Genomic DNA, 13,424 nt, shown 5'->3' with positions numbered 1-13,424 from the left:
CCTAAAACAATGAACAAAATCACAACTTAAATTTTCTAAGTCATATATAACATTGAAATTGTAATCCAATTCAACTTACTTAAAATCGGTCTAATGGTGTTTTGTGTAGCCATTCTAGCTGGTTTTCTTTGCTGATGCCTTCGCCGTTTACTTGCCTGAGACTTTGTGAGTGCTTTTACATGCACATTATTGACATAGGCTCTTTTGTTAGCAGTAATTTTCCAATGGATCGATTATTTCTTTGGCATGCGTGCGTTTCATATTGAATGAAGGCATTAAAGTATTAAAACAGTAAATTAACTCGTATGTCTGCAGGCCTAATGTATTTCAAACACCGCCAATTAAGATTGTGAAATAACATGCAAGGTCATTGTCAGTTTTGGTTTGGAAAAAATATTATGTATCATAACTGTCTTAAAATTATAGCTATGAGTCTTAACAATTATTATCTCTGCAATTTTAACTTGTCATTATACTATGAAAACAAGCAAGAAGAAATTTTTCATCATTCGTGTGGAGAAAAAATTTGACGGAAATATGATTAAAAGAAGCCTTAGTCAAACAATTTAAAAAAATGTAGACAAAACTTAATCCTTGAGGTAATTATAACCGGCTAGCACAGCTAGAGTCCACATATTTATGAAACTGTAGGATTACTATTTTGGTATTTTCATGGGAAAAATTTTGACGGAAATATGATTAAAAGAAGCCTTAGTCAAACAATTTAAAATGTAGACAAAACTTAATCCTTGAGGTAATTATAACCGGCTAGCACAGCTAGAGTCCACATATTTATGAAACTGTAGGTTTACTATTTTAAATATTTTCGTCAACGGATTTTGCGAAGACACTAATACTGTGTATGAGTTTTATGGTAAAGTTTATCACGGCTGCCCCTTATGTCTTGATTTGAGAGGTGAAAATCCTTATCACAGAGGGACAACACTAAGAGACGCGTACAATCGAACCATTGAGCGTGAGAAAAGATTATTAGAGTTAAGGTTAATGTGAAAACGATATGTGAGCATGATTTCAAACGACTGAGACAGACACCGCAAATGCAGTATTTTCTAAACACACACGAATTCATAACAGACCTATGCCCGACTGATAGTTTTTTTGGAGGTAGAGTTGAAGGCTTTAAGTTGTTTCATAAGGCTGAAGAAAACGAGAAAATCTTTTATTACGATTTTACAAGTCTTTACATGTTTGTTATGAAAAATCGACGTTATCCTACGGGTCACCCCACAATTATTCGCAAAACCTTTAAAGACCTTTCTAATTACTTTGGCAGAATGGATTACACGGCAGAATGTCATCATTCAGAAACGAGCGTGCTTTTGGGGACTTTTACTACCATTGAAATGACTAAGGCAATTGAAAAAGGCTACAAAGTTTTAGAGATACATGAAATCTGGCATTTCGAAGAAAGCTCCCACAGCTTATTTAGCGAAAATGTCAATTTCTTTTTGCGATTAAAACAAGAGGCTTCAGGCTACCCCCGCATGGATTTCCTCAGAATCAGACCAGGCAAAATATATCAATGACTACCTAAAGCATGAGGGAATTCTATTGCGTAAGGAGAAAATTGTAAAAAATGCAGGGTTAAGAGCACTAGCAAAGCTTTGTTTGAATTCACTGTGGTAAATTTGCACAAAGTAATGATATGTTAATTACTGAATTTATTCACGACGCGCTTGTATTGTACAATCGAGTAAATAGCGCCGATACCGTGATTCATGATATGCAATTACTGAATGACGATTTAGTTGAACTTATTTACAAGTGTCATTGTGAGTTTCAAAAGGAAAATAAAACAACAAATATTTTTATTGGTATTTTTACTACTGCATGGGTACGTTTAGCATTATACAACGTGTTAGACCGATTGCATAATATTTTATATGGACACCGTAGTTTTTGTTGCAACGCCTGATTCAGAAAAGCCTCCTCTGGGAGACTATTTGGGGGATTTGACTAATGAAATTGACAAAGGCGAGCACACTACTGAATTTGTCTGTGGAGGTCATAAAAATAATGCTTATACAGTTAGTAATGGTAAACAGCATTGTAAAATAAGAGGTTTCACATTGAATTTTAAAAATAGCTTGCTTTTAAACTTTGATTCGTTAAAAGAAATGATTTATAACTATGTAGAAAAACCATCAACTGTAGAAATAGCAGAATGTAAAATAGTAAGAGCAAAATGGTTGCGCAATCTTGTAAATAGAAATCAAATTAAAAAATATCAAGTTGTCTTTGACTAACGAATAATAATAGACGAAGGTGCCGACACTTGAAAGTTCACACCATCAGACTTCTCCCAAACACGATGCGGTGACGGATGATATTTTGTTTACATCCGTTCATCAAAATTGTGCAAGAAAATGACATGGAAAGCGGGTCAGAAGAGGAAATTAGCAAGTCGATTGATTTAATGATAATCGACTCGAAAATGATGAAGTCTTTTCCGAAAGACAATCAGATATGGAGTTTCTAGATGACAGTGATCAATCCGACAGTGAACTTTCATTTTACAGACAAGTGGATCAACAGATATAATGCCAATGCAGGTAAATTAAAGATACATACATATACTGTATACATTTTTAACAACAAAAAAAGATGAATAGTTTTGAATCAATGAGAAGCAAACTAACAAACAAATATACATATTTTTAGACTAAGGTTGTTTGACACATTTCTACACAGGACAAGGCTGACGATGATTGAACACAATACGCAGTCATTTCTTTGTGATCGGTATGTACAGAGGGGAAACAGCGACGACAATTGTGAACTATGCAATACATCAGCATTATACAGACAAATATGGAAACTAACGTAGAAGGAACCAACACATAAAAGTTGACAGTTTTTTCTTTCGCTGGTGGAACAAAATACATAAACGATGAAGGCGATACCATTGATTCTGACTGTGATGGTGATAACGACAAGGAGGGTGATGAATGTAAAGACGAAGACGACAGCTGCGAATGAAACGGTGGTGATGTTGATGATGAGAGTGGTGGTAACAGTGGTAATAACGACAACAGGGGTGATGACTTTGAAGTTGAAAATGATATCACTGAATGTGGAGGTGTTGATGACGTTGACGGCGACAACAGCAAAGATGTAGACGATAATAACAGCGACTGTGATGAAGTTGAAATGGAGGTTGACATGTTAAAAAAAATCAGCGAGGGATGAACATAAAACTTTCGGAGGGACGACGGAACGTGCGATGATTTACATGTGTTGGACATAATCAACGACGATGGAAAAGGAGAAAAACTGACGAACGACTGAGGTAAACGATTTCTTGTGGCTGACGTACACGAAAAAAGTGGTGTCACAGACGAAAATGAGTTCACAGGCGTCAAATACAAATCTTTTTTTCTGGTTGGACACGGATCATACAACACATTTAACATTGAGAAATTTACAGGACAGGACAGAGGTTTTTCACGTAAATCAATGTACATAAGTCTTGGGTACGCACGAATAACATCAAGTTCATTCACAGCTTTAATGTTGTTTCGTCTCAACGACAAAATCCTTATTCGTGTATTTTTTACCGTTCCGACAGGAACATGCTTCAGATTCATGTTAGAACAATCTAACATACGATATCGCTTCACATAACCACATTTTTCACCATGGGTTGCACATGCCGTCATAAAAAAAAAAAACATGCAGACAGCAAGGAATTCATTATGGCAATTGGAAAAGTTACAAACAACTCTTGTGAACTATGAATGTAGTTACAAAATGAATGAACGATTAAAAGGCACGCCTATGCTTGTGAGGATTTTAAAGTAAAACCCTCAAGTGCTTTTTAAAATTTTCTGTCATAAATATATGCTTGAGTAAGACTTGTTCATATGTAATCAAAGAGACTTTGTTGTTTGATTGATGTAGATAATTAGAAAAATATTTAATAAAAATTGCTCAATGTCCAATGTATTCTTAATGTATGTACTTTGTCACTATTTTACAAATACCGCCCCATTCAAACCAGTCGAATCATTCCTTCTTTCTTTGAATATGTCAAAATGTTTACTAGCGAGTGGTTATAAAAGTGAAAGCAGAACATGTTTGCTTTTATTTGGGAGACAATGGACGTACGTTTTAGAACACCTGCCAACTTTTATGTGTGTGGTCAAAGTCAGTCAGGCAAAAGCTATTTGGTTAGGTCGATGCTTTATAATTTAAATGAACTTTTTTATCCCGTTCCGAATAAAATTATTTACTGTTATGGCGAACGGCAAAGTGAATTTGGTGAAATGGAATCGAAAATTCCAAACATTTGCTTCGTCGAAGGATTCCCTGAGAACTTGACCGATGTCTTGGAAGGATGTCAAAACTCTTTAGTCATTGTAGACGATCTTATGTCCGAGTGTTCTAATGATCAACGAATGTCGGATTTATTTACCCGCGGGTCACATCATCGCGGAATATCTGTCATGTATTTAACGCAAAATTTATTTCCGCCTGGTAAACAATCGCGAACTATAAGTCTAAATTCTCATTACATGATCATTTTCAAAAACCCTAGAGACATTTTAGGTTTCTCCACACTGGCACGACAAATGTATCCGAAGAAAAAGAATTACCTTTTGGAATCATTTCAAGATGCTACAAGCCGCCCTTTCGGTTATCTAATGCTGGATATGCATCAGCTCACACCAGACAATATGCGTGTCAGAACAAATATCCTGCCTGGTGAAAAGCATATTGTCTATGTACATAAGTAATAATCATCGCCATCAACAATCATTTAAGCACTATGTCTAAGCGAATTAGGAAGAATCTTCCGTATTTGCAAGTACTCAAAATCTAAACCAAAAATTCGAAAAGTGATCATCGAACATGGACCTTCTGACGTTATTTTGTGTATTTGTGAATGTACAGTGAACGTGTTAAAAGGAACTGTACCTATATCTGTGAATCAAAAACGTCAATTGTCGACAGTGGCGTAGCTAGGAAAAATAGTCACTCCCGCCAATCCATCGCGCCGGAGGCTGACCATAGGGGTCCGGGGCATGCTCCCCGGAAAATTTTGAAATCCAGAGCCTTGGAAACAGCATTTCCTGCGATTTCGAGGGCGAATTATTTGTTGTACAATAATTTATAAAACCCATTTTGTTAGCTGCATTCTTAATGTGGCAATCGTTGAAACTGCAACTAGTTAAAAGGTACTAAAGGTGGCTCAGAGAAACGTTACGCAGGAGACAATTTTCCCCTAAAACATAATTTACTCATCACTGCCCTGCATAAACAGAAGAAATTTGTATTAGCACAAAAAATAATATAGTATACGACACTTCTAAAGTGCATAGAGAGAGATTTTTCTTAGCATTCTACTTGTTAGTTTAAACTTGTTTAGATTGGGGCAAGTAGACAGGGATGGCTTTATTCTTTAAAGTTATGCTTAATTTTCTCAATGAAGTACCATGTATTATACGAACAAATATCAAAACACATACTATACTCATCATTTATAAAGAAAGGCCAGCCTCCTGGGTTTTTCTACAAATTTTTCAACCACCTCGTTATGCAACACCTCTGATTCCTCTTTCTTTTCAATGATATCTTTGTGAATAGATATTCTACACAAAGAGCTAAGCCGACCTTGACCCATTCTATTTCTTAAATAGCTTTTTACCCTTTTTAAGCAAGAAAACGACCTCTCTACTGAAGCACTTGCCACTGCCAACACACCATTCAATTTTAACAAATTTACCACTTGACCTAAACTCGACTGGAGATTAAATTTGAAGATGTATTTAAGAACCTCATTACTGCACTCTTTGTGAAAGTCCTTGTCGTTGTAAATGAAGGAAAGTTGACTCTCAAAGTTTGGATGTCAAAAGAGGACTATACTTATCTTTGAGAAGATTGATCTTCTCCTGTGGAACTATGCCCTTCCATGTAGTAAATAGTTTAGGATTTACAAGGTCTAAAACTCGAACTGATTAATATCTTGAAATCGTTCACTTAACATGCCTTTAATGGAATCAATAATCTCAAAATAAAGCTGTTTGTAATTGTATCTACTATCTGCTCTGGTTGCTGGTGGGCCTACTTTTTCTAGTGCAGTTTGGTAAAACTCGGTGAAAGCTTGATCTGTGCGAAGTGACACAATAAACTGCTTGAAATTGTCAATCTTGCTTATGCCATAGTTAAAATGGGTTTCCCTATTTTGAAGAATGGAATACAAAATTGTGGACTGTTCTAAAATCCTGTAAAAAACACACACTAGAAAACAAAGAAAGCTATCAAGATAATGCAGTAAGCCACTTATTTTACTTAATGACTCATCATCCCACCCAGCTGGTTGTTCAAGTACCCCTCAAAATATCTAAAAGTTTTCATAGTTTTGTGCAATACATTGATTAATCTAGAGCGATAATACCATCTTGTTTCACCAGGGCAGGAAACTCAAGGTTGTTAGATGTGAGAAAAGCTTTTCTTTTGGGGCATTGCTTGTAAATGTGCTGAATGTAGCTATATTAATAAAAAGATTTTAACAGGAGAAATTGATGAGGCTGACTGGCATAGGACCAGGTTCAATCTATGAGCTGCACAATGAACAAAATGAGCAAAGGATACTCTTGTCGAACCAATGCTTGAACACCATTGATATGGCCAGAAATGACAGAAGCACCATCATATGTTTGTAAAACCAGTTTTTCTTTTATATTAGAATACTCACCAAGTTTATCTTTGACAACTTGTGATATTGCTGTGGCATTTCTGTTCATACTTACATCCACAAATCCTAATTGCCTCTCCATAATTTCACTTGCTTTGTCAAACCGAGCAATAACACTTAGCTGCTCTTTGGTGGAGACATCAGATGCTTCATCAACCTGAATACTCATAAATGTGCAATCATTTATTTCCTTTCTGATTTCATCTTCAATAATTGAATCAAGACAGCTGATAAGACCATTTTGAATTTCTGGGGAGACTCCAGTAAATCTTCTGTCACCAACTATATCAGATTCTGCTAGTCTACTGTGCAGTCGACGCTCAAATACAGAATCAAACTTAGCAAAACATTTGAGAAACTCTCTATAATTACCTTTGTTCAAGCTACCTTCGGACTCATTGTGACCTCTAAATGGCAACTCTTGCTTTGACAAATACAGCACGGCCTCAGTAACAGTTTTTAAAATTTCTCGATTTTGTCTTACCTCCTCATTGTGACGCTGAATCTCATTTCTTCTAGCGAGGGACATAAGACAATCAAACTAGCTCCATACGTTTTCCATGTCTTAAATGCAGTCAAATGCGATTTAGATTTTTCATGCTTCTTAGCATCAGACATAATACTCCGCATGTCGTTGTAGCCATTCTTAGTCCACGATGGCGATGTTTTTGGGGAAAACATTAGACATGGCCAACAAAACACTTTCTGCAAGGTTGTACTGCCACACAGCCAGTCCTTCGCCTCATACCAATCTCTCTGAAATGCTCTTCCCTTATTTTGGATAGTTAAATCAGGAGTAGGCCGTTCATGAACGATAACATTCTGTTCGACCGACGATCGAGCAGAGAACGGTTTAGCTAATAAGCTATTTACTAAATCAACATCAGTTGAGCAAATCGCAGTCGCACTTGAAGCCATTGTGTCATACACAAATACAAAATAGCAATTTGAGAGTAAACACAATGGAAAATTAATACCGACAATGACACGTAATTTGATAATCACTAATCGCTGTACTCGTATTAAAAGGTCGAATAATTACAACCTCCACCAATTTAAAATAGCGGGAGTTCGACTATAAAAACAGCAGATTTGAGCATGCGTCAAGTCCCTTAGCCAACCAGAATTCCAAACTTCTTATATAGAATTATATTGTATGTTCCGCCCTCTGAAGATGGGCGGAATACGTGGAGAATCGCGCGAGTATGCAATGTGCGAGAAAAGGCGGTTGCTAGGTTACATAACAAATCTTGAGATTTTGCTGTATTACGATTACGAACCACCTAATAAAAGCGTAAATATGAACGAATAAAACATAATATTACAAATTGTTCGTGAAATAATGTATATCTTATGTCCAAATAGAATATTTATTATTTTTTTGGGAAATTTCTACTCCTGCCGGGCGGCGGGACCCTAGCTACGCCACTGATTGTCGAGGTATAAGAAACATCTCAGAGCATTAGCCAACAAGAAAATTTCAAGGGCAAAGAAGAAAAAGATTTTAAATCAAAAAGGAGGAAATCTGCTGACTGCGTTACTACTTCCGGTTTTGACAGTGCTAGGTAGTTTGTTGACAAAATGAAGCATGCCAAGCATATGATTCTTGTACCTGAAGATGTATTTAACAGATACGAAAAACAACAAAAACTTGAAACTAGTCCGATCATGATGAATATGATGAATAAAGACTCGCAGCTCTCACATATTCTTCAACAAGACGATATGAGTGACGATCAAAGACAAAAACTTTTTAACGCAAACTTTGAACAATTCCTTAAATTGAAGCAACAGAAAGATAATCAGATACCCATGGTACGCGTGGTAGACACCCTTGATGGGAATGAAAAAAACATAAGTGACAACGAAAATCAGACATTAGCTGACTCTGTCATTGTACAAAGTGTGCCAAAAACTATGCGTGAGCGGGCGAAAGCAATATTGCAGCGCCTTAGAACACAGCCAAGTATAATATCTTGGGACGGTTCTGGACAAGTCAAACTTGAGGGAGTCACCATTCCGCAATCAAACATAACAGATCTAATTAGCGATGCTGTGAGAGGAAGGAAAAATTTCAATCCTAAATTGTCTAAAGAATTCTTTCGTGTTTTATCAAAAATAATCATTCCACGAGATTTGGTTAGGAACGATATGAGATGGAAGGAGGCTCAAATGGAAACTTCACCAAATGAAGAAAACGAAACAGTTTATCCTAGTTCATCAAAAGCGAAATTCATAACGCCCAAAGCTTCCACTACACAAAAGAAAACTCAATTACGTTGGTTAAGCTATTAATATGTCTTGTAAAGGATTTTTTCTTTAAATAAAAATCGCAGTTGATATCATTTTCCTCCTTGTTGTCAATGAAAATATGTAAATACAAAATGCAAGCAATTAAGTCACACAAAGAACTTTTTTTTATTCATTATTAAACACTTCAATCTTTTACAAATAAGTTTGTACTTGACTGATTTCCGTCGTTAGGGATTACACTAGTTTCTATTTGAAAATGTTTGTTTACAAAATTCGATACCTTCCTATCGTTTTCAACAGTATTACCATCAAACATGCTTACAATTCTACTCATACTATGACCTCGCACTCTTTGGCTTAGGTAAAATATACAATATTGTCCACATACATCGGTCCAAATACTTTGTAATTTGCGTGCATTAAAATCCCAATCATAATGTTTCAAATAGTCTCTAAAGAATTTATGATAAGTCTCAGGCGACTGGCCATAGCTGTCGAAGAATTCGGCTTTTCGTTCAGACGGAAAGTAAAATGCAACCCAATGACTTCCAGGTTTTCCGCTGATATCGGTGTTTGCTATAAACCCATTCGGATAACTTTTGATTACTTTAGGTAAACGATTGGCTGGAAAAACACCAAGAAATTTCTTGCTTGTAACAGGATCCGATCTCAAAGCAGACGATATTTGTGAGGTGTTCATTTAACCAATGTAGTCATAGACAACATTCCTCTCAGAATCGATAAAGATCACGTTTTCAAACTCGCCATAGCACACAAGACTAACAGCATTAGTTGGTGCTGTTGAGAATTGTATGTCAATGGCAAGATTTCCTTTTTGCACTGTATTAAAATGTTCTCCCGTACCACACATATCAGGCGTCAAATCAAAACAGTACAAAGCAAAACCCTTTAGAAACTCGTCACGATCAATTCCATTTCCGGCGTTCAAAACATTTTTCCAGTGCCAGCAAATTGTGATAGAAATGCTTCTATGTATCTAGGATTGTTACCAAACGACAGCTTGAAAGGTTTAGATGGTAGAGATTCGCCGTTTACAGAAATGCCTAAGGATGAAACGTTGAAATGCTGGAAATTGAATGGGTTTAATTTATAAGCACCATTGAATGCAGCACTTGCAACAAGTCCGACGACAAGTGATTTCGGTACCAAACCGTTGAAAAGATTATCTTTTTGCAACGATGGGTTTCCTGATGGAATGATGAAACTTTTGCAGTCCACACGCCTTACAGGGTAAACGGCTGGGCTTTTTTTCAGTGCAACTTCGTGAGACATAGCTCTACTAGGATTCACTTTAACTTTGCGAACTTTTAGATAAACATCCACCAGTTTCACTTTAAATGCTGCATCGTCCTCGGATGCCATTAGGGCAAACTCGTCACTGGTACGGTTCAATACCACTTTCAAATCAACATAGCTAAGCAGCAGGCGTTCACCAAAGAAAACATCACAAAATATAGGGCCTCCCATTTCGACAATTGCACTTCTCGCACTAAACTTACTTCGTGTTTTCAAGCCATTGTTTGGACTGGCGTTTGCTGGGTCGGCAACCTCCATTTTTGAAGCTTCGTCCTTGTAAAACAACGCAGCTGTCAGCTGGGATTGTTTAGCTGATGGACCATAATTCAAAAGTGTATCGATATATGCACGATAAGGATAAGTTCCTGTCGCTTGGGTTACTAGCTTCCCTTTCAAAACACATCAACTTGCTTAAACAAACTATGCAAGAAATTGTTCACCGGTCCTACTTTAGCGCCATCGTCGAGATTTCCACCGTCAGCTTTCGTTACTTTTGCTCTGACCATCAACATTGTGTTAGACAAGTCAACATAATCTTCTGTACCTGGCGCTAAAAAGGTAATCGGACCGCTTTCAGATACACTAGAGACAGGTGGATGGTCTATCCATCGCCCCTTTTCCAAACTGGTTTGCGTTGGGGGTACGAAAAATATGTCAAGTTCACTTTTTGTACATTCTGCTGATTTTGGATGAACGAACTCCATATTTAACCGAAAATATCTTCTGCTTCTTTAGCTGCTTTATGTCTCTTGGCTGAATGGTAAATGACATGAGAAGACGATGCTTTTCTCTTTTTAGCTGTTTTTTTTGCCTGTTTCTTCTGGGGTTTTCCTCTTCCTGTTTGAGCAAACTGTTGTATACGATTTACAGCTTTTTCCCTGTTTCTTTGCTGCTTGATTAACACGAGATTTTGCAGACTTTTTAAAACTTTTCCCTGAGATAACATCACCCAAAACGTTTGCACCTGTATCGAGGGCAATTTTACCTAGAGCTTTTGCGCCGGTTTTTGCCAAAGGTATTGCAGCTCTAGCCAATCTACGAAATAAACCACCAAGACCATAACCCATCTGCCCATAACCTTTTTGCCAGGATGCTCCTCTAAAGACAGGTTGTGATCCGTATCCTTTTTGCTGATCGAGATAATATTGAACATAACGGTTTGTTCTACTCATATTTTTTCTTATGTAAAATAAGATAAGGATTGTTTTCTGAAATGAAGTGTCACTATCGACTTCCCTCGTTCAAATGCGATGGGATTTCCTAACTCGTCCCTTAAGAGAATTTCGATGTCCTCAAAGATTTTGTTTGCACGGGTAAGTATTGGATATTAGTGAATGTTCTTGAAACAATGTCTCCATATTTTCCTTGAATAGCAACTGCCTTTAGTAATTTTACATTGACGTCTCCAACAACTTGCGGTTGTACAATGTTGCAATATACATACATCATGACGGATCCGTGCAAATCACAAGCATAAGGACTTTCGGTTGTTTTAAAATCTCTACGTCTTTTCCGCCAAAGCCGAGTAAGACCGACATTCGTTGATTAAATGATATTTTGTAACCCTGTCTTACATGCACTTTAATTTTTTCTGTTCGCGGGTCAAAGCTCAATTTGATACTGTCTTTTACTTCTTTGTCAAGAGTCTCGTTAACTGATTTTACTAGGTCCAAGGTTTTTCATACAAGCCATAGTCGACAAATACCGGAGTAGGTAGACCTGTTTTATGAGTTACATATATATGTGTATCCAAACCTTTTTTCAACGTGTACCATGTATGAAGATATGTAATTGAATACAATCCTACTTCCCAATTACCATTTAAATGCACAACGTGAGGTAGTTTTACGCGATAACCTGAAATCTTATTCTCAGGAAATACAGAGAGAGATGCATTACTAGGTAATGTCAGATAGAAGTGTGTCCCGCTCATCTTTAAGGTATAATGTGAAATGAAAAAATCATGAAAACGGTTACGTTTTATATTTGTATTTCCGATGCTGGTACCCATGAATTAAATTTGTTAGGGTAGCCAGACCACTTTACAAAATATTGTACATTGCCCCCTCTACCACGTTTCTTAAGTATTTTTTCAATCTCATAAACATCGTCTTTCTTGATGACTTTTGAAGTTCTTTTTCATAAAATGTTCCTTGAAGTTCGTCCCCTTCATGATCTTTCAGTCTGTATACAGGAGGATTGCGCGGTATTTTTTGACTTACAGTGAAAATTTCTTTTGAAAAATTCGGTAAATACCCCTTCTCAAACCTTCGTTTTATTTTACTTATTCGTACTTGGTTACCTATATCAAACTTATATTTTACATGCATAGGTTTATTTAATTTGCTATCCTCGTATAGATTTTGCCGAATTCTATCTTCATTTTCACTTGTAACGTTGATCGGTTTTTCCTTAATGCTGCGATGCATGCTATGATTATAAGAATACAGTAGATCAGGAAGCATGTCAATGTATCTCATGGTTTTGTTTGCTGTGAAGTAGCGCCACATTTTAGTTTTCAGTGTACGTATCAAACGTTCAACGATGGATGCCTTCGTCTCGTTAAATGTATTAAATAAGGTAACGTTTTCTTCTGCCAAAGTTTCTTAAAGTCTCGATTAAAAACTCCGAGCCTTGATCCGTTTGAATGTGTGTCGGTTTACGCCCTGATGACAATATCTTTTTAAAAGCTTCTACCAACGACGATCCTGTTTTCTTTTTTAATGGAACAGCCCATGCATATTTGGAAAAAACATCAATACAGATAAGAAGATAGCGATAACCATCATTATACTTTTGCAAAGATTGCATGTCTGCAAGATCCAATTGCCACTGGTCGTCAATACCACTCACTACGACACGATTTCTTTCAAACTTTCTTCGAATAGGTTTATGCAAAGAGTATGCGTCTTGTTGCATGAGCCATTCTTTAATTCTTTCACGACTAATGTCATATATTCCTTCTGCCTTTACATCGCGGTACAAACGTTCAACACCTCCGTAGCTTCCAGGACGTTTTGGATTGAAGTATACACCGGCTAAGTACTGGTCAACGTTACTCATGACAATGTTCTCGTGATAATAATTTTGCAATTAGATGTCAATTTCTTTTAACTACTCATTATCGATGGGTTCA

The 13,424-nt window shown here is 36.7% G+C and overlaps 1 long non-coding RNA gene across 1 annotated transcript; it reads left to right on the top strand.

Moving 5' to 3' along the window:
- The first annotated feature begins 2,413 nt into the window (after window positions 1-2,413).
- On the top strand, window positions 2,414-3,966 carry LOC124433844. Its single transcript, XR_006944626.1, has 2 exons — window positions 2,414-2,573; window positions 2,683-3,966. It is a non-coding gene; the product is annotated as an uncharacterized LOC124433844 (long non-coding RNA).
- Window positions 3,967-13,424: the final 9,458 nt, after the last annotated feature.

This window comes from Xenia sp. Carnegie-2017, unplaced genomic scaffold, assembly GCF_021976095.1.
Source record: "Xenia sp. Carnegie-2017 unplaced genomic scaffold, XeniaSp_v1 HiC_scaffold_14, whole genome shotgun sequence".
Lineage (NCBI taxonomy): Eukaryota > Metazoa > Cnidaria > Anthozoa > Malacalcyonacea > Xeniidae > Xenia > Xenia sp. Carnegie-2017.
This window is presented reverse-complemented; position numbering and strand designations above follow the sequence as displayed.